The sequence below is a fragment of the Schistocerca americana genome, chromosome 3 (genome assembly GCF_021461395.2).
Source record: "Schistocerca americana isolate TAMUIC-IGC-003095 chromosome 3, iqSchAmer2.1, whole genome shotgun sequence".
NCBI classification, from domain to species: Eukaryota; Metazoa; Arthropoda; class Insecta; order Orthoptera; family Acrididae; genus Schistocerca; species Schistocerca americana.
In genome coordinates, this window is record NC_060121.1 from 785,308,360 (window position 1) to 785,334,148 (window position 25,789).

The following is a 25,789-nucleotide window of genomic DNA, read 5'->3' on the forward strand; positions in this document are numbered from 1 at the left end:
ACATGAACATTATTGAGCATATCTGGAATGCCTTGCAACGTGCTATTCAAAAGATATCTCCACTTGCTCTTTCTCTTACGGATTTATGGACAGCCCTGCAGTATTCATGGTGTCGATTCCCTCCAGCACTACTTCAGACATTAGTCAGGGTATGCCACGTCGTGTTGCGGTATTTCCGCACGCTCGCGGGGATAGTACACGATATTAGGCAGGTGTGCCAGTTTCGTCGGCTCTTCGGTGTATATTTTGGCAGCAAGCATACATGTTCTAACAGAGGAACGTTAGGTACTAAAACTTTACATACACCGTAGAGAACGACGCTACATGTTACTGAACGTTAGATGTCACGGGATGCGAACCCGTTTATAAAAACGAGGCGGGAGTACTGCGTTGTCTGCAGAGAAGCGATAACAGCAGAATGGGTCGCTCGGGAGAGCTCAGCGACTTCAAACGCGGACTTGTTATTGGATGTTATCTGAGTAACAAATCCACCAGAAATACACTACTGACCATTAAAATTGCTACAACATGAAGACGACGTGCTACAGACGCGAAATTTAACCGACAGGAAGAAGATGCTGCAATCTGCAAATGAATACCTTTTCAGAGCATTCACACAAGGTTGACGCCGGTGGCGACACCTGCAACGTGCTGACATGAGGAAAGTTTCCAATCGATTTCTCATACACAAACAGCAGTTGACCGGCGTTGCCTGGTGAAACGTTGTTGTGATGCCTCGTGTCAGGAGGAGAAATGCGTACCATCACGTTTCCGACATTGATAAAAATAGGATTGTACCCTATCGCGATTGCGGATTATCGTATCGCGACATTGCTGCTCGCGTTGGTCGACATCCAATGACTATTACCAGAATATGGAATCGGTGGGCTGAGGAGGGTAATACGGAACGCCGTGCTGGATCCCAACGGCCTCGTATCACTAGCAGTCGAGATGACAGGCATCTTATCCGCATGGCTGTAACGGATCGTGCAGCTACGTCTCGATCCCTGAGTCAACAGATGGGGACGTTTGCAAGACGACAACCACCTGCACGAACAGTTCGACGACGTTTGCAGCAGCATGGACTATCAGCGCGGAGACCCTGGCTGCGGTTCCCTTGACGCTGCATCACAGACATGATGCGATGGTGTACTCAACGACGAACCTGGGTGCACGAATGGAAAAACGTCATTTTTTCGGATGAATCCAGCTTCTGTTGACAGCATCATGATGGTCGCATCCGTCTTTGACGACATCGCCATGAACGCACATTGGAAGCGTGTATTCTTCATCGCCATACTGGCGTATCACCCGGCGTGATGGTATGGGGTGCCATTGGTTACACGTCTCGGTCACATCTTGTTCGCATTGACGGCACTGTGAACAGTGGACGTTGCATTGCAGATGTGTTCGATCCCTGCGAAACCCTACATTTCAGCAGGATAATGCACGACCGCATGTTGCAGGTCCTGTACGGGCCTTTCTGGATACAGAAAATGTTCGACTGCTGCCCTGGCCAGCACATTCTCCAGATCTCTCTCCAACTGAAAACGTCTGGTCAATGGTGGCCGAGCAGCTGGCTCGTCACAATAAGCCAGTCACTACTCTTGATGAACTGTGGTATCGTGTTGAAGGTGCATGGGCAGCTCTGCCTGTACACGCCATCCAAGCTCTGTTTGACTCAAGGACAGGCGTATCAAGGCCGATATTACGGCCAGAGGTGGTTGTTCTTGGTACTGATTTCTCAGGATCTGTACACCCAACTTGCATGAAAATGTAATCACATCCCAGTTCTAGTATAATATATTCGTCCAATGAATACCCGTTTATCATCTGCATTTCTTCTTGGTGTAGAAATTTTAATGGCCAGTATTGTATTTCAGCCCTTCGATAGTTTCCCAAGTCGACAGCTGGCAATGTAATTGTGAAGAGGAAACTTGAAGGAACAACCACGGCCATACCGAGGGCAGGAAGACCTCGCGTTCTGGCAGACGGGGACCGTCGAGCACTGCGGGGGGTGGTCCTAAAAATCGTGTAAATTCAGTGGAAGCAATAAATTGCGAGTTCCAGAGTGTTACTAGCAGTCCAGGTAGCTTAATAACTGTGTGCAGAGATTAAAAGGATGGGGTAGAGAGGTCGATCAGTTCCTCACGAGCCACAAATTTCTGTACTCAGTGCTAAGCGACATTTGAAGTGGTGTAAAGGAAGAAGTCGCCGGCCAGTGGATGACTGGGGCACAGTGGTTTGCAGTGATCAGTCACGCTGTATCGTGTGGCGAACCGATGGAACGTGGAACTATTCAACACTGGACTAGCATTCGGGCACAGTTCGCCCCGATAGATGTTTGGTCAGAGGGTTAGATGCCCTTTGTAACAAAAAAAAAACTGAGTTACTTGATCAACGACGAACTTAAACGGGTGTCTTACGACGTCCGCCCCGAGCAGATGCACCGAAGGAAAGCGAACAAAATGAAAGCCGGCACGGTAACTCAGGGTGTTCGCTGAGAGGGTTCGCTGCCCTCTGTAATAAAAAAAAACTGAGTTAATCAATTAACGACGAACTGAAACGGGTGTCTTGTGACGTCCGCACCGAGTAGATAAAACGAACGAAAACGAACAAAATGAGATAAAAAAAGAGATAGCTGAGTGGTCAGCGTGACGGATTGCCGTCCTACGGGCCCAGGTACGATTCCTGGCTGGGTCGGGGATTTTCTCCGCTCAGGGACTGGGTGTTGATCTGCCTTCATCTTCGTTCCACCCTCATCCGGCGCGCAGGTCGCCCAATGTGGCGTCGAATGTAATAAGACCTGCACCAAGGCGGCCGGACCTGCCCTGCAAGGGGCCTCCCAGCCAATAACGCCAAATGCTCATTTCATTTCCATTCGGGCACAAATCCGAGTGTCCACAGCTAGATATTTCGTAATTTTTACCTGAATTGCTTAAGGAGAATGCTGAGATGTTTTCCTTCGAAAAGGGTGGGGACAATTTATTTCCCCATCCTTCCAAATTCGAGCCCGTACTGCGGTTCTAATGACTTCGTCGTTGGGACGATAAACTATAATCCTCTGTAAGAGTACCTGATGATGACTAGCTCCTGGAACATGTAGCACAAGACAGTAAAAGTTGTTACTAAACAAACACAACCACAAATTATTAACTAAATCCATTCATTTTGCTTTGAGGTTTCTGGTATACATGTAATGTCTGCTCTCCGTCAACATCACAGATCAAGATGAGACGTCTATTAACACGTCACAGTAGTATAGCTGTGAGTAGGATACGTGTGAATTATGGGAAAATAAATAACACATTTCATTTAACTACGTGACTTCTCTCAGCGCAGATTTCTACAAATACACAGGACATTCATAAATTTTCTATATACTTTTCGACTTTAATAAAACTATATTAGATAATAACTAACAAATGATTTTGAAAACTCGTAATATGTTGTTTCTTCATTCATACACATCAATGTGTTCACCCCTTAGTGGCACGAAAGACGTCAAGTCGGTATTCATTTTCCCTCCATGCGCGTTACAGCAACGTCACGACATCTTTAGAAACATTGAGAATGAGTGTCTTCAAAGCCTGTAGGTTTGTAACTTTGCTTTCCTTTACAAACCGCCACAAGAGGAACACAAGTGAAACCAAGTGATTGTGGAGCCCACAGAATCGGACCATCTCGTTTAATACATCTCCCAGAAATTTTTCGTACAGGAATTGATAGACATTTGGGGATCTAATCACTGTAATAAGACGACAGTGTGCACTTGTTGCAACTGCGGCACAGCAAACTCGTGTAACATGTACACTGTTGATCGTACACTCGTTAAAAGGGAATGGATCTATGATGCAACTGTGCCTAAGTCCACACCATACCTCTGCATTCCACGTTTAACATGAGGACACCCTGATCGCAACACACGAAGTTTATGAACGTAATGAAAAGCTGACTCATCGAAAAAAAAAACAAATCTTTTAAAAATTTTAGTCTTGGCTAGTATATCTCCTGCAAACTCTTAGCGCTGAGGTTTCTCCGCTGACTTTAGTCTGACGCAGGTGCACCTTCCAGGCGTAAAGGCGTAACTTCTTGTTCGAAACTTCGTGCACTGTTGATCGTGGCCATGTCAATTCTCTCTTTGTCGTACGCACTAATCTGGTCGCATATCTTGCAGCCGCCAGCCATACGTTATCTTTGCCAGATGGGTGACCCGCCCCCTTTTTATGGAGGACACTACCTGTTTCCATAAATGACATGTGTTGAGCTCGAATAGATGCTAGCGACAGTTGTTCCCTGCCATACTGTGCTCGAAAGTTTCGTTGCTCTCAGGTATAAATTTCGCTACTATGGACCACGGTAATCAACGACATTCCTTCTGTGACGTCTATGTTTCCCGCGGCTCCTGGAAAATCAGACATATATACAGACATTAAAAAAAGTTTTGCATCACCCCAGTTCCCAGAACTTCTGGAGATACACGTTGCCTGTGGGTATTGCGTTACAGACACAGGCCCTTTGACTGTTCAGAGATGTCACTAAAGCCGCCCGAGCGGCCGGTGTGGCCGAGCGGTTCTAGGCGCTTCAGTCTGGAACCGCGCGACCGCTACGATCTCAGGTTGGAATCCTGCCTCGGGCATGGTTTTGTGTGATGTCCTTAGGTTAGTTAGGTTTAAGTAGTTCTAAGTTCTAGGGCACTGATTACCTCAGATGTTAACTCCTATAGTGCTCAGAGTTAATTGAACCATTTTATGAAAGCCGCCCGAAAATGTAAACAACCATGCATGAGCAGCGCCTATTGGAGGGGGTACGACAGCCGATCAGTTCCAGTCATTCCACCAGGAAGGAGGAACAGGGCTTGTGTTGTCTGTAGTTCAACCTTGCATAGACAGTCAATACTGCGCTTCGATCGCGTCCACATTGTTACTTTGTGCCAGGAAGCGCCCTCAACAAGGGAAGTGTCCACGCGTCTCGGAGTGAACCAAAGCGATGTTGTTCGGACATGGAGGAGATAGAGAGAGACCGGAACTGTCGATGACATGCCTCGCTTAGGCCGCCCAGGGGCTACTACTGCAGATTTCCGCTACCTACGGATTATGGCTAGGAGGATCCCTGACAGCAACGCCACCGTGTTGAATAATGCTTTTCGTGCAGCCACAGGACGTCTTGTTACGACAAAAACTATGCGCAATAGGCTGCATAAAAAAAAAATGGTTCAAATGGCTCTGAGCACTATGGGATTTAACATCTGAGGTCATCAGTCCCCTAGACTTAGAACTACTTAAACCTCACTAATCTAAGGACATCACACACATCCATGCCCGAGGCTGGATTCGAACCTGAGACCATAGCAGCAGCGCGGTTTCGGACTGAAGCGCCTAAAACCGCTCGGCCACAACTGCCGGCTAGGCTGCATCATGCGCAACTTCACTCACCACGTCCATGGTGAGGTCCATCTTTGCAATCACAATACCATGCAGAGCGGTAGAGATGGGCCCAACAACATGCCAAATGGACAGCTCAGGATTGGCACTACGTTCTTTTCACCGATGAGTGTCGCATATGCCTTCAATCAGACGATCGTCAGAGACGTGTTTGGAGGCAACCCAGTCAAGCTGAACTCCTTAAACACACTGTCCAGTGTCTGCAGCAAGGTGGAGGTTCCCTGCTGTTTTGGGGTGGCATTATGTGAGGCCGACGTACGCCGCTGTTGGCCGTGGAAGGCACCGTAATGGGTGTACGGTACGTGAATCCCATCCTCCGACCAATAGTGCAACTATATCGGCAGCATATTGCCGAGGCACTCGTCTTCATGGACGACAATTCACGCCCCCATCGTACACATCTTGTGAATGACTTCCTTCAGGATAAGGAAATCGCTCGACTAGAGTGGCCAGCATGTTTTCGAGGCATGAACCCTATCGTACATGCCTGGGATAGATTGAAAAGGGGTGTTTATGGAAGACGTGACTCACCAACCACTCTGAGGAATCTACGACGAATCGCCGTTGAGGAGTGGGACAATCTGGACCAACAGCGCCTTGATGAACTTGTGGACAGTATGCCACGACGAATACAGCCATGCATCAGTGCAAGAGGAAGTGCTACTGGGTTTTAGAGGTACCAGTGTGTACAGCAGTTTGGACCACCACCACAGAAGGTGTCGGTGTATGGTGGTACAACATGCAATGTGTGGTTTTCATGAACAATAAAAAGGGCAGATATGATGTTTAAGTTGATCTCTATTCCAATTTTCTGTACAGGTTCCGAAACTCTCGGAACCGATGTGATTCAAAACCTTTTTTGATGTGTGTATATATGAGTTATCTTGTCACATGTTGAAAACCAGTTGTTTTTATCTAGTATGGTTTTAAAGTTATTAAAGTCCAAACCTGTAAAACTAATTTACAGATACCCTATACTTGCGCAGGCAATTCTGGTGATTATCTTAAATTAAGGACAGGTAACAGGACGGAACGTTTTGAAGTTGATACGCGGTTCCCTCTCCTGCCAGGACTTGGCAGCAAGCGCCTGTGGAATTCAAGGTCTCTTAAAAGTTTCTCGGAGAGGCAGAGAAGCGAATCTAGATTGGCGAGCATCCAGAGCTGTGCTGGCGAGGCCGGAAGAGCGTAGGCCAGCACACACGTTACGGGAGCGGCCGCTGGCTGCGTCGTCGTAAGGAAGAGTAGGGACGCCTCACCTGACAGCGCCCCGCTATAGAGAGCACAGAAGTGTACCAAGTCTTCTTTCTAACTGTATCTCCATTCCTGTTCGTCTTTAGCGCTATATTGAAGGTCGTTTGTTGAAGTCTCGAAAAGGCTCCAAACGGTTTACTAGCGCAGTGAAAAGACAGCTCATGTCATAAATAGCAGTCGCACGCTTTATTTCTGCTCTTGTTCTACTAGCAGCTCTTCTCCATTTACTACGGCATGTCAGCTGTCATGAATATTGCAGACTTCACGTAAACATAGCTGACAGTACAACGTAGCTACAGTTTGTAGTATCTTTGAATGTCTGTGGCGTATGAAGTATGAGAAAGCAACTTATTTACACTGCGATGCCCACGAGAAAGACAGGCTGCGGCGCTTACGTCACGAAGGTAGACCTGAGCTCGCTCGTTCGCTCGCTCATCTCAGCAGACAAAATGCGTATTTAAACCTGTTAACTCGCAACTGGGTGTGTACGCTCTAACGAGAACTATATCTTCTACTGGAGTCTGCTATTATGAGATCTTACTGATTACTAGTCGTATAACAAAATTTAAGGTCAATTTTCGACATAAATGGTAAAATTGCTTGTTTATAGCATTTAGTCTCTTCTGGCTAACAGTCCTCATGTCATATAAGATGTGGCACCTTATGCAACAGATAATCATTTTGGCATGATTTTAATTTTATTATACCCCAGTACAGCCGTAATAAGTTATCAGTAGCTTTGTGGACTTCCTATCATTGTAGGACTAATAACAGTAAGACTCCATGAGAGTGGCTTCCAGTAGAATGATGCAGTTCTCGTTTGTACAGACACTTCTAGTTACGGGTTAACAGGTGTAGAAGCGCAGTTTGGCTGCTGGGTTGAGCGAGCTCGGCCTACCTTCGTGACGTACGCACCGCGGCCTGTCTTTCTCGTGGGCCTCGTTACACTGTCCAATGACGTTAATGCGACTACCTTACAGGAAGAGTTTCAAATGAGGTTCTGGAAGGGACCGACAGGGATGTGAAGCCGTGCCAACTCCAGTCCCCTCGGCCATCTACCCCAGGTTTCTCGGTTGAGGATCCATTACGCGAAGAGCCAGGTCGAGGTGGTTCCACAGATTCTCGATTGGGTTTGAAACCGGGGAGTCTGGTGACCAGAGGAGTACGGCAAGTCATCCTGATGCTCTTCGAACCACCCACATACACTGTGAGCTGTGTGACACGTTGTATTGTCCTGCCGGTAGATGCCATCATGCCAAAGAAAAGCAAACTGTATGTAGGACTGGATATGGTCCCCAAGGATAGATGCATATTCGTGCCAACTTGTTGTGCCTTCCAACATGACGAGATGTGCAAGGGGACACCACGAAAACATTCGCCACACAATAAAGCTCCCTCTTCCTGCGCGGGCCGCGCGGGATTAGCCGAGCGATCTAGGGCGCTGCAGTCATGCACTGTGCGGCTGGTCCCGGCGGAGGTTCGAGTCCTCCCTCGGGCATGGATGTGTATGTTTGTCCTTAGGATAATTTAGGTTAAGTAGTGTGTAAGCCTACGGATGATGACCTTAGCAGTTAAGTCCCATAAGATTTCACACACATTTTAACATTTTGAACATTCTTCCTGCCTGGAATCTTCCGACGACTGTTGCGAGTTTTAAGTAAACATCGCTCCACAACATCGTAGCCACAACTTTTAGAGTCTGTGACGTATGAATTATGTGAAAAAATGCAATTTACATACTACGATGTGTATAGATGTCGTTTGTTACATTACTACGAGAAGTCATGAAGATCGAATTTTCACCTAAAAAAATGAAGCTGCCACCATGAAACTTTGTGTTAACTGTTCCCCTCCCCTAACGATGTATTACTTGGCGTAGTTCTTGGGTGTAAAAGTGTATATTCGTTTGTTAAGGAAAAGATCTACCTAGAAATCACCGCGTCGTCGTTGTGGAAATACCTTCCACGAAACGGCTCCTTCATCTGCGGAAAGACTACGGCGTCACGAGAATACAAGTACAATGTTTACTGTGTTATGTGCAGAATGAGGTGGAGTGTCGTCGTGGACCAAAAAAAAACAAACGACTTTCACGCTTTGATTCGTATTGACAGTCCGCCTTAACTCTTTAAAAATGTCGGTAGTTTTCACCAGTGGCTGTTTGCTCCTTCAAGGCATAATACACTGATAAGCCAAAACATTATGACCACCTGCTAATATATTGTTTGGGCGTTTTTGGAAAGAAATACGTCACTGGTTCTGCGTATCAGGAATCCGACAGTTTGTTGGTACGTTTGTGACGGCATGTGGCATTAGATGTCTACGCACAGGTCGTGTAAGTCGCGTAAATAACGGACCGCTGATGTGCGTACGCAGTGATGGGGCCCGATAGCGACGCACATGGTTTCCATAGCATTTACATCAGGCGAATTTGGTCGCCGAGACATTAACATGAGTTCACTGTAATGCTTCTCAAACGAGTGTAACACGATTCTGGCTCCAAGTCACGGACAACCATAGTGCTGAAAGGTGACATCGCTGTCGGGAAAGACATCAAGCATAAAGAGATGTAGGTTGTTCACAGCTGTCAGCGTGTCTGCGATTACTACCACAAGTCTCATGGTTATTTTGTTGACGGAGGAGATAGAGAAGATCCAAAGAAGAGCGGCGCGTTTAGTCACAGAGCTATTTGGTAACCGTGATAGTCTTACGGAGATGTTTACCAAACTCAAGTGGCAGACTCTGCAAGAGAGGCGCTCTGCATCGCGGTGTAGCTTGCTGTCCAGGTATCGAGAGGGGGTGCGTTTCTGAATGAGGTATCGAACATATAGCTTTCCCCTACTTATATCTCCCGAGGAGATCACGAATGTAAAATTAGAGAGATTCGAGAGCGCACGGAGGCTTTCCGGCAGTCGTTCTTCCCGCGACCATACGCGACTGGAACAGGAAAGGGAGGTAATGACAGTGGCACGTAAAGTGCCCTCCGCCACACACCGTTGGGTAGCTTGCGGAGTATAAATGTAGATGTAGATGCAGAAGCGCAGCAGAAAGCCTCCCATACCATAATATACTGCTCCCACCAGTCTGCATTTGTGGCGCGCTGCACGTTTCGAGCCGCCGTTCACCTCGATGATGGCGTTTGTGGAGACGACCATCGATATAGTGTACCAAAAGTGTGATTCACCCGAAGGATCGACACGTTTCCTTTGATCGAAGGTCAAATCCCGATGGTCCCGTGCCCACTGCAGTCGTAAATGGCGATATCGTTGGGTCAACAAGTGAACACGTAGGGGTGGTCTACTGCGGAGCTCCGTGTTCAACAATGTATGATGAATGGTGTGCCTCGAAACACTTGTGCGCGCACTAGCATTATGCTCTTTTGGTAGACATGCCACAGATTACCATCTATCATACTTTACAGAGCAGACAAGCCTCCGAATCCCACGTTATGTGAAGAGTCGCGGACGTCCAAACATTTAGTGCCTAGTGGCAGTTTCACTGTCCTATCTCTATCCGTAGATCCTAGCGGCAGTAGTACTTCTTCGACCAGCTTCGCCGTTTACGAGATACTCGTTCATAGGTTCTGCGTGATAATAATATGTCCTTTGTCAAAGTCGCTTTTCTAAATGGATTTCCCCATTTGCATCCCATATTTTCGCTAAGGTGATCCTCCGTCCGTGTCTGCTCCGCTTAAATAGTTTTGTTTCTGCGTCACGAACCCGCAACGCCACCATGTGGCATCCAAGATCGCGGTGGGCAATGGTCATAATGTTTTGCCTTATCAGTGTATATCAGCCTTGCATCACGGCTGTTCCAAAACAACACATCACCGTGCTCGATGATGCCTTTTTCGGCGGCGATTTCATAACGAGCACTGGTGATTAGGCGGCTAAATAAGTCATGTGAATTCGCCTGACACTACTGCAACATTTCCGCTGCTGCCTCAGTCAGGCAAGTTTTTTGAATGGGAGGGAGAAGTGGCGGAAACCAGCGGGTTCAAAATATCGCACAAAATATTAGAAACTAATGTTAGAAACTGTTCCAGGGGTGATATATATTCGCTGCCCGAGGCAGGGTCCGAACCTGCGACCGTAGCGGTCGCGCGGTTCCAGACTGAAGCGCCTAGAACCGCTCGGTCACTCCGGCCGACTAGAGGCTCTGCAACTGTATTGCATATATACGTCGTAGATGGGTGGGACTTGAAAAGATCTCTGGAACCATATTGTTTAATTTGATTCATGAGTATTTCTCGTTTTTTCCACTATCGTCTGCAGCGTAATATCCCGGCCGCCTCTTCTATTCCAATCTCCGGTTCCTCGTACTGAGATGTTCTGTCACTCCGTCCTTCATGACTCACACTTTCTGAGTTGTAACGGTGCAGCAGCAAATGCCCCACATTGGGTACTAAAATGTAGCGCGCCCAAGTAGATGGCGAGAAAAAAGAATGAAACACAAACAATTCTTGCTTCTCAGGACGTGCCCTAGTCTTCCTTGGCTGTTGTGGAGTTTGTAGATGCTTTAGGAGACAGGTATGATGTGGGGAAGCTGCAGAAAAACAAGCGTTGAACTTAAAACTGTTCTTTATTAATTTATTTAGCTTGGACACTAAAAAACGATGCATCCTCATCTTTGAGGTGGATTAGCGTCGGCTCGTGAAATTACAACTTGTAGTGGCGGGCGAGGCAGCTCAGAACGTGAGATGGCCACGTGCGGCTCTGTAGGGAGCGCACCAGGGATAGCGGCTATCGCCGAAACAACTGGTTTTCGGCGTTACACCGGTTCTTTTCGTATGCAGTTTAACCTGACAGTTAAAACCGTCCGAAACAATCGGTTTCCGAAATAACCGATTTTCGATTTTTTTATTGCTAATAATCGTAGACATCGAACGGAGATTGAAAAATTCCCTTGAAGGTGAAGCACCAGGACACGACGATCGATATGGGACTGAGGCTGTGGCAGAAATCGGTCACATAGTCTCCAGCGAAGATGGTGAAGGTGAAGGAGACGCGTGCGGTCGACGGCGTGAGCCAAAGGTCAGAAGTTGGTGACTTACCTGCATCACTTTTTGGATGATATCAATTTTCCCACACTGAAGCAACCACAAAATTAAGGGTTCAGCTATTATGTCAAGCTTATGGCACGTCAATAAAATTATAGGAATATCAGTCAAATTTACCTTCTCTTCCAAGGAACACTGTGGATGCTAGCTCATTATATGATATCGCAAATTTGTTGTGCCTCCTCCCGTTTTTTTATCTTTTAAAGCAAATGGAGGGTTTTACTTCGTTGCTATCCCGCTCCGTACAATACTAGGGACGGTGCCGTCCTGCAACGCAGCCGGTGTCTGAAGACGACAGCAAGAAACTACCATACAGACCGGGTGGGGGCAAGTCTTACAACGGAGGTGCAGGCGTACCGTCCAATAGACGACGCCACGCGGCAACAGGTACATTGTTGTCTCTACAATGCTGAACCGATTCTTATGTCATGTCTTTGCTGCTAGTTTCTGACTGTAGGCGATTGTATAAAAATAGTGCCGATCGCTTTTCCCAATTCTATAATAACCCAATATTTGAAAGCAATGGAAATTCTACGAATAAATATTACTCGTTTTTAAAAGAAGTTTTATTTAGAAACAAAAAAGTTAGCACTACAACCGCGGAAAACTGACATGCCAGTTTTTTACCCAGTTATTAGTAAAGAATGAAGAAAACCTGTTATAACCGAGACGGAACAAATCTCGAAAAATACTGGTTATTCAGAACTAAAATACCGGTATCGATTTTAACCAGTTGGTTTCTCCCATCTCTTCAGCAAGCTTAGTTGCCGTCGAAGCCACGGCGAGCCGGGACGACAGCAGTGGCCATGGCAGCACGCGGCCTCGCTACGGACACGGGCCGGCCAGCAGTGTCTTCTCCATTGCGGCAGATCGCGGCGCTGCCCATAATCGAACTCTGAACCGACGGCTGAAGAGCGGGACCGGCCGGGTAGCGGACTACGTCGTTGGCGAGTGGTCTGGCAGAGGCGTGGACAGAGTGCTGGCTACCAGGGAATGGCCAGTCGGTCACAGGCCCGTAGATCGCTGCCCAGCGGCGACATACACTATGTGATCAAAAGTACCCGGACACCCCCAAAAACATAAGTCTTTCATATTAGGTGCATTGTGCTGCCACTTACTGCCAGGTACTCCATATCAGCGACCTCAGTAGTCATTATACACTCCTGGAAATGGAAAAAGGAACACACTGACACCGGTGTGTCAGACCCACCATACTTGCTCCGGACACTGCGAGAGGGCTGTACAAGCAATGATCACACGCACGGCACAGCGGACACACCAGGAACCGCGGTGTTGGCCGTCGAATGGCGCTAGCTGCGCAGTATTTGTGCACCGCCGCCGTCAGTGTCAGCCAGTTTGCCGTGGCATACGGAGCTCCATCGCAGTCTTTAACACTGGTAGCATGCCGCGACAGCGTGGACGTGAACCGTATGTGCAGTTGACGGACTTTGAGCGAGGGCGTATAGTGGGCATGCGGGAGGCCGGGTGGACGTACCGCCGAATTGCTCAACACGTGGGGCGTGAGGTCTCCACAGTACATCGATGTTGTCGCCAGTGGTCGGCGGAAGGTGCACGTGCCCGTCGACCTGGGACCGGACCGCAGCGACGCACGGATGCACGCCAAGACCGTAGGATCCTACGCAGTGCCGTAGGGGACCGCACCGCCACTTCCCAGCAAATTAGGGACACTGTTGCTCCTGGGGTATCGGCGAGGACCATTCGCAACCGTCTCCATGGAGCTGGGCTACGGTCCTGCACACCGTTAGGCCGTCTTCCGCTCACGCCCCAACATCGTGCAGCCCGCCTCCATGGTGTCGCGACAGGCGTGAATGGAGCGACGAATGGAGACGTGTCGTCTTCAGCGATGAGAGTCGCTTCTGCCTTGGTGCCAATGATGGTCGTATGCGTGTTTGGCGCCGTGCAGGTGAGCGCCACAATCAGGACTGCATACGACCGAGGCACACAGGGCCAACACCCGGCATCATGGTGTGGGGAGCGATCTCCTACACTGGCCGTACACCACTGGTGATCGTCGAGGGGACACTGAATAGTGCACGGTACATCCAAACCGTCATCGAACCCATCGTTCTACCATTCCTAGACCGGCAAGGGAACTTGCTGTTCCAACAGGACAATGCACGTCCGCATGTATCCCGTGCCACCCAACGTGCTCTAGAAGGTGTAAGTCAACTACCCTGGCCAGCAAGATCTCCGGATCTGTCCCCCATTGAGCATGTTTGGGACTGGATGAAGCGTCGTCTCACGCGGTCTGCACGTCCAGCACGAACGCTGGTCCAACTGAGGCGCCAGGTGGAAATGGCATGGCAAACCGTTCCACAGGACTACATCCAGCATCTCTACGATCGTCTCCATGGGAGAATAGCAGCCTGCATTGCTGCGAAAGGTGGATATACACTGTACTAGTGCCGACATTGTGCATGCTCTGTTGCCTGTGTCTATGTGCCTGTGGTTCTGTCAGTGTGATCATGTGATGTATCTGACCCCAGGAATGTGTCAATAAAGTTTCCCCTTCCTGGGACAATGAATTCACGGTGTTCTTATTTCAATTTCCAGGAGTGTACATCTTGAAAGAGCAGAATGGGGTGTTCCGCGGAACTCACAGACTTTGAACGTGGTCAGGTGATTGGGTGTCACTTGTGTCATACGTCTGTTCGCGACATTTCCACACTAATACCCCTAGGTCCACTGTTTCCGATGTGATAGTGAACTGGAAAACTGAAGGGACAGGTAGAGTCCAAAAGCGTAAAGGCCGACCTCGTCTGTTGACTGACACACACCGCCGACAGTTGATGAGGATCGTAATGTGTAATAGGCAGACATCCTTCCAGACTACACAAGAATTCCAAACTGCATCAGAATCCACTGCAACTGCCGGCCGCGGTGGCCATGCGGTTCTAGGCGCTCAGTCCGGAACCGCGCGACTGCTACGGTCGCAGGTTCAAATCCTGCCTCGGGCATGGATGTGTGTGATGTCCTTAGGTTAGTTAGGTTTAAGTAGTTCTAAGTTCTAGGGGACTGATGACCACAGATGTTACGTCCCATAGTGCTCAGAGCCATTTGAACCATTTTTTTCCACTGCAACTACTATGACAGTTAGGCGGGAGGTGAGAAAACTTGAATATCATGTTCGAGCGGCTGCTCATAAGCCACACATCACGCTGGTAAATGCCAAACGACGCCTCGCTTGGTGCAAGGAGCGTAAACATTGGACGATTGAACAGTGGAAAAACGTTGTGTGGAGTGACGAATCACGGTTCACAATGTGGCAAGGTGTGAGTATGGCGAATGCCCGGTAAACGTCATCTGCCAGCGTGTGTAGTGCCAACAGTGAAATTCAGAGGCGGTGGATTTATGGTGTAGTCGTGTTTTTCATGGAGGGGGCTTGTACCCCTTATTGTTTTGCGTGGCACTATCACATCACAGGCCTACATTGATGTTTGAAGCACCTTCTTGCTTCCCACATCTGAAGAGCAATTCGGGGATGGCGATTGCATCTTTCAACACGATCAAGAACCTGTTCATAATGCACGTGGCGGAGTGGTTACACGACAATTGTGGTGTCACCGCCAGACACCACACTTGCTAGGGGGTAGTTTTAAATAGGCCGCGGTCCATTAGTACATGTCGGACCCGCGTGTCGCCACTGTGTGATTGCAGACCGAGCGCCACCACAAGGCAGGTCTCGAGATACGTACTAGCACTCGCCCCAGTTGTACGGACGACGTAGCTAGCGATGCACACTGACGAAGCCTCGCTCATTTGCAGAGCAGATAGTTAGAATAACCTTCAGATAAGTCAATGGCTACGACCTAGCAAGGCGCCAGTAGCCATACATAGCGTGTATCTAAAGAGTCTCACTTGTCTCATCAAGAGCGATGTACCACAAGGATGGATTAAAGTTAAGTATTCCAGCAGCTACGTACTTTTCTTTATAGCATTCATTACGTATCCTGTTACAGACCTATCTCTTGCCTGCGTGAGCTAAGCGCGTGCCTTCCGGCTACTTCCGTGGCGTGGCTGTCTTGCTACGCCACAACAACAATAATATACCTTTAATGGACTGGCCTGCACAGAGTCCTGACCTGAATCCTAGAGAACAATTTTGGGATGTTTTGGAACGCCGACTTCGTGCTAGGTCTCACCGACCGACATCGATATCCCTCCTCAGTGCAGCACTCCGTGAAGAATGGGCTGCCACTCCCCAAGAAACCTTCCAGCACCTGATTGAAAGTATGCGTGCGAGAGTGGAAGCTGTCATCAAGGCTAAGGGTTGGCCAACACCATACTGAGTTCCAGCATAACCGATGGAGGTCAGTGGCCGGGCGGTTCTAGGCGCTTCAGTCTGAAACCGCGTGACCGCTACGGTCGCAGGTTCGAATCCTGCCTCGGGCATGGATGTGTGATGTCCTTAGGTTAGTTAGGTTTAAGTAGTTCTAAGTTCTAGGGGACTGATGACCACAGATGTTAAGTCCCATAGAGCTCAGAGGCATTTGAACCATTTGATGGAGGGCACCACGAACTTGCAAGTCGTTTTCAGCCAGATGTCCTGATAACTTTGATCAAGGCTGCGGCTTGATGCAGGCTGGCCGCAGCTACCAGACGGCCTGGTTCGGGAAGGCTCAAATGCTGCTGCTTCCCTCTCACTTCGCGTTACTGCCTGCCGTTGTACGAGGTGCGTTCAATAAGTAGTGAAATATTTTTTTTCTCGGCCGATTTCGGTTGAAAAGATATGTAATTTGCTGTGGGACATCTTGGAATATTCCTACTTCACTTCCAATAGTTTCTGGAAGTTCCGGTAGGTGGTGGCACTGTGCGTAGCTTCGAAACGGCGTCTGTAGCGGAAAGTGCGTTCCAAGCAGAGACCTGTCATTGGGTTTCTTTCGGCAAAAGAACCAGACCGCCTCAGATATTCCTAGGAGCTTACAGAAGATCTACGGAGACTTGGCAGTGAAAAAAAAGGCACCGTGAGTCGTTGGGCCTGTCTGTCATCATCGCAACAAGCTCACAGAAACCTGTCCGATCTCCCATGTGGCAGACTGCTCCACACAGCTGTGATTCCGGCTCTGTTGAACGTGCTGACACTGTCATTCGAGGTGATCGATTGAACACAAACATCTCACTGCACAACTGGACATCTCTGTTGGTAGGGCTGACACACTCGATCACCAGCTGGTGTGGTCAAATGTGTGGGCTCACTGGGTTCCTCGCCGCCTAACAACATACAACGAAGGACCATCCGTCCGGAATGGCTTGCGCGCTGCGAGGCTGATCTTGACAATTTTTTGTCGAACCTCGTCATTGGCGGTGAACCATGGGTTCATCGCGTCGAATTTGAAAAAAAAAAAAAAAGGCAATTCAGCCAGGTTTCCTCTCCTCCGAAGCCAATTAAGTCATGGCGATGGATTTCAGTTGGCACAATTTCTTCAGCAGTGAGGGATTCAGTCACACATCGTTGTTTTAAACGCACGTCCATATCAGACTCCACTTTGGAACACTTCTCTGCTGGTGCCAATTGAAAATGAAAATGAAAGAGGAAAGTTCAACCATTAGCGCTACACCAACGGCCTCCGGCGCGGACATCCAAAGTCACCACAAAAGAATATGAGACGTTACTTTCGCAACGACCCTCGAAATTATTCTGTAACGAGCCACCGGAGACCACGGCTCCGCCACACAAAACGGTTCAGAAAATATCACTGAACAAGCGACGAAATTTTTCCGGTGGAGTTCGGTTTCAGTTTGCACACCTTCTTCATGAAAAAATTATCGGGTCTTTAGTGTGCTAGATATGATTAAGAGTGTGGTATTGGTGCCAGCTCCAGCGAACGAGGTTAATCAAAGTGAATGATACGGATGTGAAGAAAGCCAAGCATCATTCAGGTACAGCGCACATTGGCTATGAAATCTGTTTTACAAATTTCTAGAGTTGTTCCGTACTCATGAAAACTGAGAGTCAGTCAATCGCGGATGTTTGTGGAGGGAAGAGGGCAGGAAAGGGGGACCCGCACGCTGAGAATTATGGGAAGTTCCGAGTTCCGTAGACGGATTCAGTCATTTTATAGCAGGGGAGTGTGATGTCAAGTCGGGGTCTTTGCTCTAGTGTGACTTTCAAAGTCGAATATACGATGATTTAGCCCAAGCAGGTGTTATTATTCGAATGCAGTTTTGTGTTAAATCAGGGAGCCACTAGTTGGAGGAGGTTTTTCTCGAAGATGCGGAATTGGCAAGATTTCTTAAATTGTAATAAAACGCAAAGAAACTCGACTGTTCATTCTTAGTGTGACTTGGGGACCTCGGCATCTTTGAGCTGTTATTACAAGACTATGCTTCTTTGCTAAGATAACCGAGGACACTGGAAAGAACCAGTTGCGTGGTTCGAGCACAGTGGCCGGATCTAGTAATGTATTTAAGCGCATCAGGTTACCACAGTCAGATAGAGTCATAATTGTGACTCTATAACCTTGACACGCCGCTTATATCGAGACTGGTGACTTGTATCAAAAACCATTTCACTAATATAGCAGCATATAAAGTTGATACAGGTTTCCCTGTTAATTAGTCCTTCAGTGATTGTGATGCAAATACATCGCCAGCAATACAAATACGTCACATAGTAGGATCGCGTGTCTTGCGGAAGCTTGAAGCTCGCAGATCTGCGGCAAAAATACCTTCACGGCATCGTGCTGTATATAAGAGGAGAAGCGAATGGTTACAGCAGAGAGACAAACTTCTCTAGCCAAATAAGACCCGGTTTTCCTCCGAGACGATAGACTCTGAGTAAGATCCTTCTTGCATTCCACGCTGCGTAGTTGCATGGATGAAACAAACATCTACGATGGATAGTCAAAAAGTTTTAGACGTTACCTCGAAAAAAAAGTTACGCAATTAATTTTTTTTAATTTCCAGGACCATGCCATCAGTCCTGGTACTCACTGAGATCCCTGTGCCACACTAGACACGCCAAAGCTTAATTCCGCGGTCCATAGATGACGTGGAGCATTATGAGATATTTCGTTTTCTGAATTTTAAGGAGAAAAACTCAGCAATAGTTGGTGGAAGTGCACAGCAAACATTCACCATCATATAACACAGTGGATAGGTGGCGCAGCTTTCAGTTTACTTTTTAGGGGATATAGCAGAACTTGTAGCAGAAGATGGAGCCCAGAGCTGTAATGAGGTACGTGATCAGCGGAAGCAGCTGCCACAGTGTCGTCAGACCTCAGTGTGCTCCCTCGGCGTGACTTACAAGGGCTGTTCATTAAGTAATGCAACACATTTTTTCTGTAAGCAGGTTCGTTTTATTTAGCACTCCAGTACACCAATTATTCCCCATTTGTAAGGTGTCAGGCAAATCCAACACCTTCCATGAAAACCCTGACATGATAAGCAAATCCTATAGTGTGTCACATAGCTCAGAATAAATCGTGACATTAAATTAACGAAAGTCATACGAGTAACGAGTGAGCAAATGGAATACCACAGACTAACGCAAGAATGCCTAAATGCATGTCATACCTTCCCACCGTGAGACAGACGCAGTTCCGAGGGGAGAAACGAGAACAGAAGCCGAGAGGAGAACCGTGTTAAGCTAGAAGGCCCTACGATAAGGGACGGACACCCACGTCGCCAGCTAACTGACAGGACCACCCCCCAGCCCATGTTAAAAGCTAGAGCCCTCCAGAAGAACAGTATAGATCTTACGATAACACTAAAAGGGCCACACCAGCCGCAAGTTTTAGCGTGAGACTTTTTCGCGTCTCTGTTACGTTGCAAACTTTAAAAAACATTGCTCCACCACAAAAAGTATAACGTTTCTCATTGGATAGAGAGAATTTTTGTAGGCGGAGCTTCAAGTTAACATTGAGACCCTGATTGGTCAGATGAAAACACAGCCAGATAGTTTTTTTTTTTTCAAACCAACTTCGGTAAATTGTAGTAAGGAGAAGTTAGGACAGAGTTGCTTCCGAGACGGCGAATGTGGAGCTGCGCCGCCCGCTGCCCCACTGAAGCTGCCTAACCAGCGACAAGGTAATGAACGCACGCGATGCCGCATAACAGCGCATAAAGCTTCACTCAGAACTGCAGAAGTTTCATCTGTTACACCCCCGTTTTGCGTAATACTAGTGTCGATCGTCAATTAAAGCTCATGGTATTCACATTTGCTACGTAAGTTAAAATCTGAAACGCATTGATTTTCTGTTATATAATTATTGAGAAGCCACATCAGCCACTGTAATTTACGACAAGTTAGATAAGTAATTAAAGATAATTGAGGGTCACTGTAGACCATTTTGATAGTTTTCTCTTTTGTGAAACTTAATTTAAACCTAGATTATAGATGTGATATGGCATAGGTCATCCTTCGATCCATTGTAGAACTTGGAAACCCATTCAGGGAATATTCGTTCACTTATTTGTTGAACGCAGTTGGTTTTTATCATCCTGTATTAAAACATTTTCTTTTGTCAATAGTGCAATTTATAAACAATGTTTTGTGAGTAGAATAAAATTTCCAATGGTAAACTTAACTGCTTTTTCGACGTTATTTTACCAGCTAACTAAAAATAGGAAAGCCTTGAACCCCTTCCACTAAATTTAGTTAGTATTATGATTCTTTTACAGGGAGTGCAGTGGAGCTGACGCTGAAATCATTAAGTATTTGGTTATATCATCGCTAATCTCACTGAACTCTTCTGAACTCTACATGTCATGTGTGGTCTGGCGTCTCCTTACCAGCAACAGGTCCCAGGTTCAAACTAGTCAATTCCCTAAAGCCGGCCGAAGTGGCCGTGCGGTTAAAGGCGCTGGAGTCTGGAACCGCAAGACCGCTACGGTCGCAGGTTCGAATCCTGCCTCGGGCATGGATGTTTGTGATGTCCTTAGGTTAGTTAGGTTTAACTAGTTCTAAGTTCTAGGGGACTAATGACCTCAGCAGTTGAGTCCCATAGTGCTCAGAGCCATTTGAACCATTTTTTGAATTCCCTAAAAAATCACGCTCAGAGCGTCGTTGCTCGAAAGTGGTAGGGAGACACGACTTAGAACAACAGACACCACGCAGAATGTTAGACATTATATTACTATTATTTGGCTATGAAACTCTATTTTTCAACAAAATTTCCGTTCAATGCGACGGTCTTACGCCATCTTTCAGGTTGGGCCTGTGTGACCGGATGGTACCACTCAACTGGTCCAAGTCGAAGCCAACCTCCTTCTGCATGAATCAACTCCTCATCATTCACGCACTGCCTCCCACGGAGTGCGTCCTTCATTGGGTCAAATAAACGGAAGTCGGAATATGCGAATCCGGGCTTTAGGGCGGATGAGGAACGACAGTCAAATGAAATTCTGCGACCTCCTCTCGGGTGCGCAGACTTACGTGAGGCCTTGCACTGTCATGCAGAAAGAGCAGTTCGTTTGCATTTTAGTGACGACGAACACGTTCAAGTCGTTTCTTCAATTTTTTACACCAGACGATGGACCTGCATCTGTTTCGAAATATGCCGTGTACCTAATAAAAGTTTGTGGATTAAACAACTGACCTGCAGTGTTCTTTGTTTTCAAAATGGACTAGTACAGTTGCAGCTGCCCCACAAGAGGAACTCTTCGTGAATTTTCTTAGGATAGAACAATACACTTCAGAGCAGCTCATTGCAAGGGGATATCAAACAGAAAAAAAATGGTTCAAATGGCTCTGAGCACTATGGGACTCAACTGCTGAGGTCATTAGTCCCCTAGAACTTAGAACTAGTTAAACCTAACTAACCTAAGGACATCACAAACATCCATGCCCGAGGCAGGATTCGAACCTGCGACCCTAGCGGTCTTGCGGTTCCAGACTGCAGCGCCTTTAACCGCACGGCCACTTCGGCCGGCTATCAAACAGAATAAGGTGTATGGAGACGATACAATAGACGTGAGCAATGTGAGACGATGGGTACGGCATTTTCAACGTCGTGAAAAGGGCGTGCATGACAAACTACGGCCCGGTCGACCCTACACAGCTGTCATCTCTCGCAATGAAGAGCGTCTTGGTCAACTCATCCGTGGTGATTGGCGGATAACGAAAAGCTGAATGTCGGCTGTACTATTTGGAATATCTTGGTTATCGCAAAGTCTGTGCGAGATGTGTCCCGCGGATGCTCACTGAAGAACAAAAAACTCGTAGAATGCAAATTCGTCGGGACATGCTGGACCAATTTGAAGCTGAAGGAGACAAGTTTCTGAATAGCATCGTCAGCGGAGATGAGACTTGTTGTAACCACTACGTGCCGGAATCCAAAAGATAGTCCATGGAATGCCGACATGCGAATTCTCCGTCGAAGGAGAAATTCAAGACACAGCCATCTGCAGGCAAAGTGATGTGTACAGTCTTCTGGAATAGCCAGGATGTGATTCTTTTGGATATCCTGGAGCCTGGAGAAACAGTCAGTTCAATACACTACAAAACGACACTGACTAAGCTGAAAGCCCGAATTTCCAGGGTAAGTCCAGAGAAGAAGACCACCTTTTACCTGCAACATCATAACGCCAGCCTTCACACAAATTTTGCGACCACACAACTCACTGCAAAATTCGGCTGGACTGTTTTACCTGATCCACCGTACAGTCCCGATTTAGACCTTCAGACTTCCATCTCTTTGGGCCTCTGAATGATGGACTACGTGGCGAACGTTTTTAAGACTCGGATGCTGTTGTCAAAGCTGTAAGAAAGTGATTAGCCTCAGCTGTTTCTGATTTTTTACAACCGCGGCATGCAGGCTCTGGTTCATCGTTGGCAAAAGTGCATAACGAATGTGGGAAAGCAGCGTGGAGTGACCGCGAGGTTTTAGGCATCATGTCACAGATTGAGCGGCCCCTCTCACCAGAGGTTCGAGTCCTCCCTCGGGCATGGGTGTGTGTGTTGTTCTTAGCACAAGTTAGTTTAAGTAGTGTGTAAGTCTAGAGACCGATAACCTCAGCAGTCTGGTCCCTTAGAAATTCACTCACATTTGAACATTTTGAACGTGGGAAAATGACAATATGTAGCTGAAATATTGCTTTATTTAGTTGTACTGTTTTCATTTATGTATCTCCTGTAGTTTCTATGAATAAAAATAGGAGGCGTTGCTTTCGGAACGACCCTCGTACATTTCATTAGACTTCTTAGGTCAATGTACGTTGACTATATGCGCCATGTGTCTTGTTTCGAAACAAACTTGTTCTATTCGGTCACGGTACTTTCTTTGAAATAAATTGTTGTAGCTCCGTCATAAATTGCACTGAGAAGTATCTTCTTTTTATTCCTTGATGGCGACTAGTATCGGACACCTGTGTCCATTTTAAAACCATCCGTGCCTTAAGTGTGACAAATACAGTCTATAGCGCACGTGAAAAAACTGCCCATGCATTGATCAGAGCGGTACTATGGCTGACTCAACAATAGTAAAATATACCACGTAGGACGGACATTGGAGAGTTGACACGGTACTTTTTGTTGACAGTTATAATACCTACTTTACTCGTCACCCTCAGACTTACACTCATTATACTACTATGTTCCCGTTTGGGTTTGTTATTCCCACAGTGTAATTTGTAAGGTAACAGTGGGACCCAGCAGCATGGGTAGGTTTGCAGTTGCCCGATGTGCGACTAGTGTCAGCAATGGAAGAGCAGCACGATGACGACAACCGCACCACAGTTCCTTGGTATCAGTAGATTGGTGCCTACGAGAAACCGAAAATGTTGTACATTTGGCTGAATGTATATTACAAGCTTTATCACTTTTAATCTGGAAACACCTTCAGAACATAGGTAACTGGGATGACAGACTGACTAACTCATAAATACTAGGGTTGGATGTTTAATAGTGGAAACTACACTCCTGGAAATGAAAAAAAGAACACATTGACACCGGTGTGTCAGACCCACCATACTTGCTCCGGACACTGCGAGAGGGCTGTACAAGCAATGATCACACGCACGGCACAGCGGACACACCAGTAACCGCGGTGTTGGCCGTCGAATGGCGCTAGCTGCGCAGCATTTGTGCACCGCCGCCGTCAGTGTCAGCCAGTTTGCCGTGACATACGGAGCTCCATCGCAGTCTTTAACACTGGTAGCATGCCGCGACAGCGTGGACGTGAACCGTATGTGCAGTTGACGGACTTTGAGAGAGGGCGTATAGTGGGCATGCGAGAGGCCGGGTGGACGTACCGCCGAATTGCTCAACACGTGGGGCGTGAGGTCTCCACAGTACATCGATGTTGTCGCCAGTGGTCGGCGGAAGGTGCACGTGCCCGTCGACCTGGGACCGGACCGCAGCGACGCACGGATGCACGCCAAGACCGTAGGATCCTACGCAGTGCCGTAGGGGACCGCACCGCCACTTCCCAGCAAATTAGGGACACTGTTACTCCTGGGGTATCGGCGAAGACCATTCGCAACCGTCTCCATGAAGCTGGGCTACGGTCCCGCACACCGTTAGGCCGTCTTCCGCTCACGCCCCAACATCGTGCAGCCCGCCTCCAGTGGTGTCGCGACAGGCGTGAATGGAGGGACGAATGGAGACGTGTCGTCTTCAGCGATGAGAGTCGCTTCTGCCTTGGTGCCAATGATGGTCGTATGCGTGTTTGGCGCCGTGCAGGTGAGCGCCACAATCAGGACTGCATACGACCGAGGCACACAGGGCCAACACCCGGCATCATGGTGTGGGGAGCGATCTCCTACACTGGCCGTACACCACTGGTGATCGTCGAGGGGACACTGAATAGTGCACGGTACATCCAAACCGTCATCGGACCCATCGTTCTACCATTCCTAGACCGGCAAGGGAACTTGCTGTTCCAACAGGACAATGCACGTCCGCATGTATCCCGTGCCACCCAACGTGCTCTAGAAGGTGTAAGTCAACTACCCTGGCCAGCAAGATCTCCGGATCTGTCCCCCATTGAGCATGTTTGGGACTGGATGAAGCGTCGTCTCACGCGGTCTGCACGTCCAGCACGAACGCTGGTCCAACTGAGGCGCCAGGTGGAAATGGCATGGCAACCCGTTCCACCGGACCACATCCAGCATCTCTACGATCGTCTCCATGGGAGAATAGCAGCCTGCATTGCTGCGAAAGGTGGATATACACTGTAGTAGTGCCGACATTGTGCATGCTCTGTTGCCTGTGTCTATGTGCCTGTGGTTCTGTCAGTGTGATCATGTGATGTATCTGACCCCAGGAATGTGTCAATAAAGTTTCCCCTTCCTGGGACAATGAATTCACGGTGTTCTTATTTCAATTTCCAGGAGTGTATTTATTTAAGGCCCGTACAAAATAGATACATGTTTCAAAGTTTACTGATCTTCAAAATAGTCACCAGCATTTTGTATAACCCGGTGCCAGCGACGTGGAAGTCGTAGGATACTCTTAGCATTGCCGGTTGTGTTGACAGTCCGAGCGGCGCGGTCTATTGCCCGACGAATTTGTAGCAGTTCTGAAGCAATTGCCGTGAAGTGTTTCCTTCAGTTTAGAAATCGTGTTGAACTCACGTGCTTGAGCACTGTCCTGCAAAATGACGGTCAGGTCCTGCAGAAAGTGTCATCACTTCTGTCTCTATGCTGTGCATTTTTGGAACACAACCTATGACCAGCTCAGAGACAGAAGTGATGACACTTTCTGCAGGACCTGACCATCATTTTGCAGGACAATGCTCAAGCACGTACAGTGCAAGCTGTTACTGATTTCTTTGACTGATGGGGCTGCTAAGTGCTATACCACCTACTGAACTCCCCTAACTTAAGCCATCGTGAGTTCAACTCGATTTCTAAACTGAAGGAAACACTTCATGGCAATCGCTTCAGAACTGCTACAAATTCGTCGGGCAATAGACCGCGCCGCTCGAATTTTCAACACAACTGGCACTGCTAAGAGTATCCTACGACTTCCACATCGCTGGCAACGAGTTATACACAATGCCGGTGACTACTTTGAATGTCAGTAAAACCTTGAAACATGTATCTATTTTGTACGAGCTGTAAATAAATAGTTGCC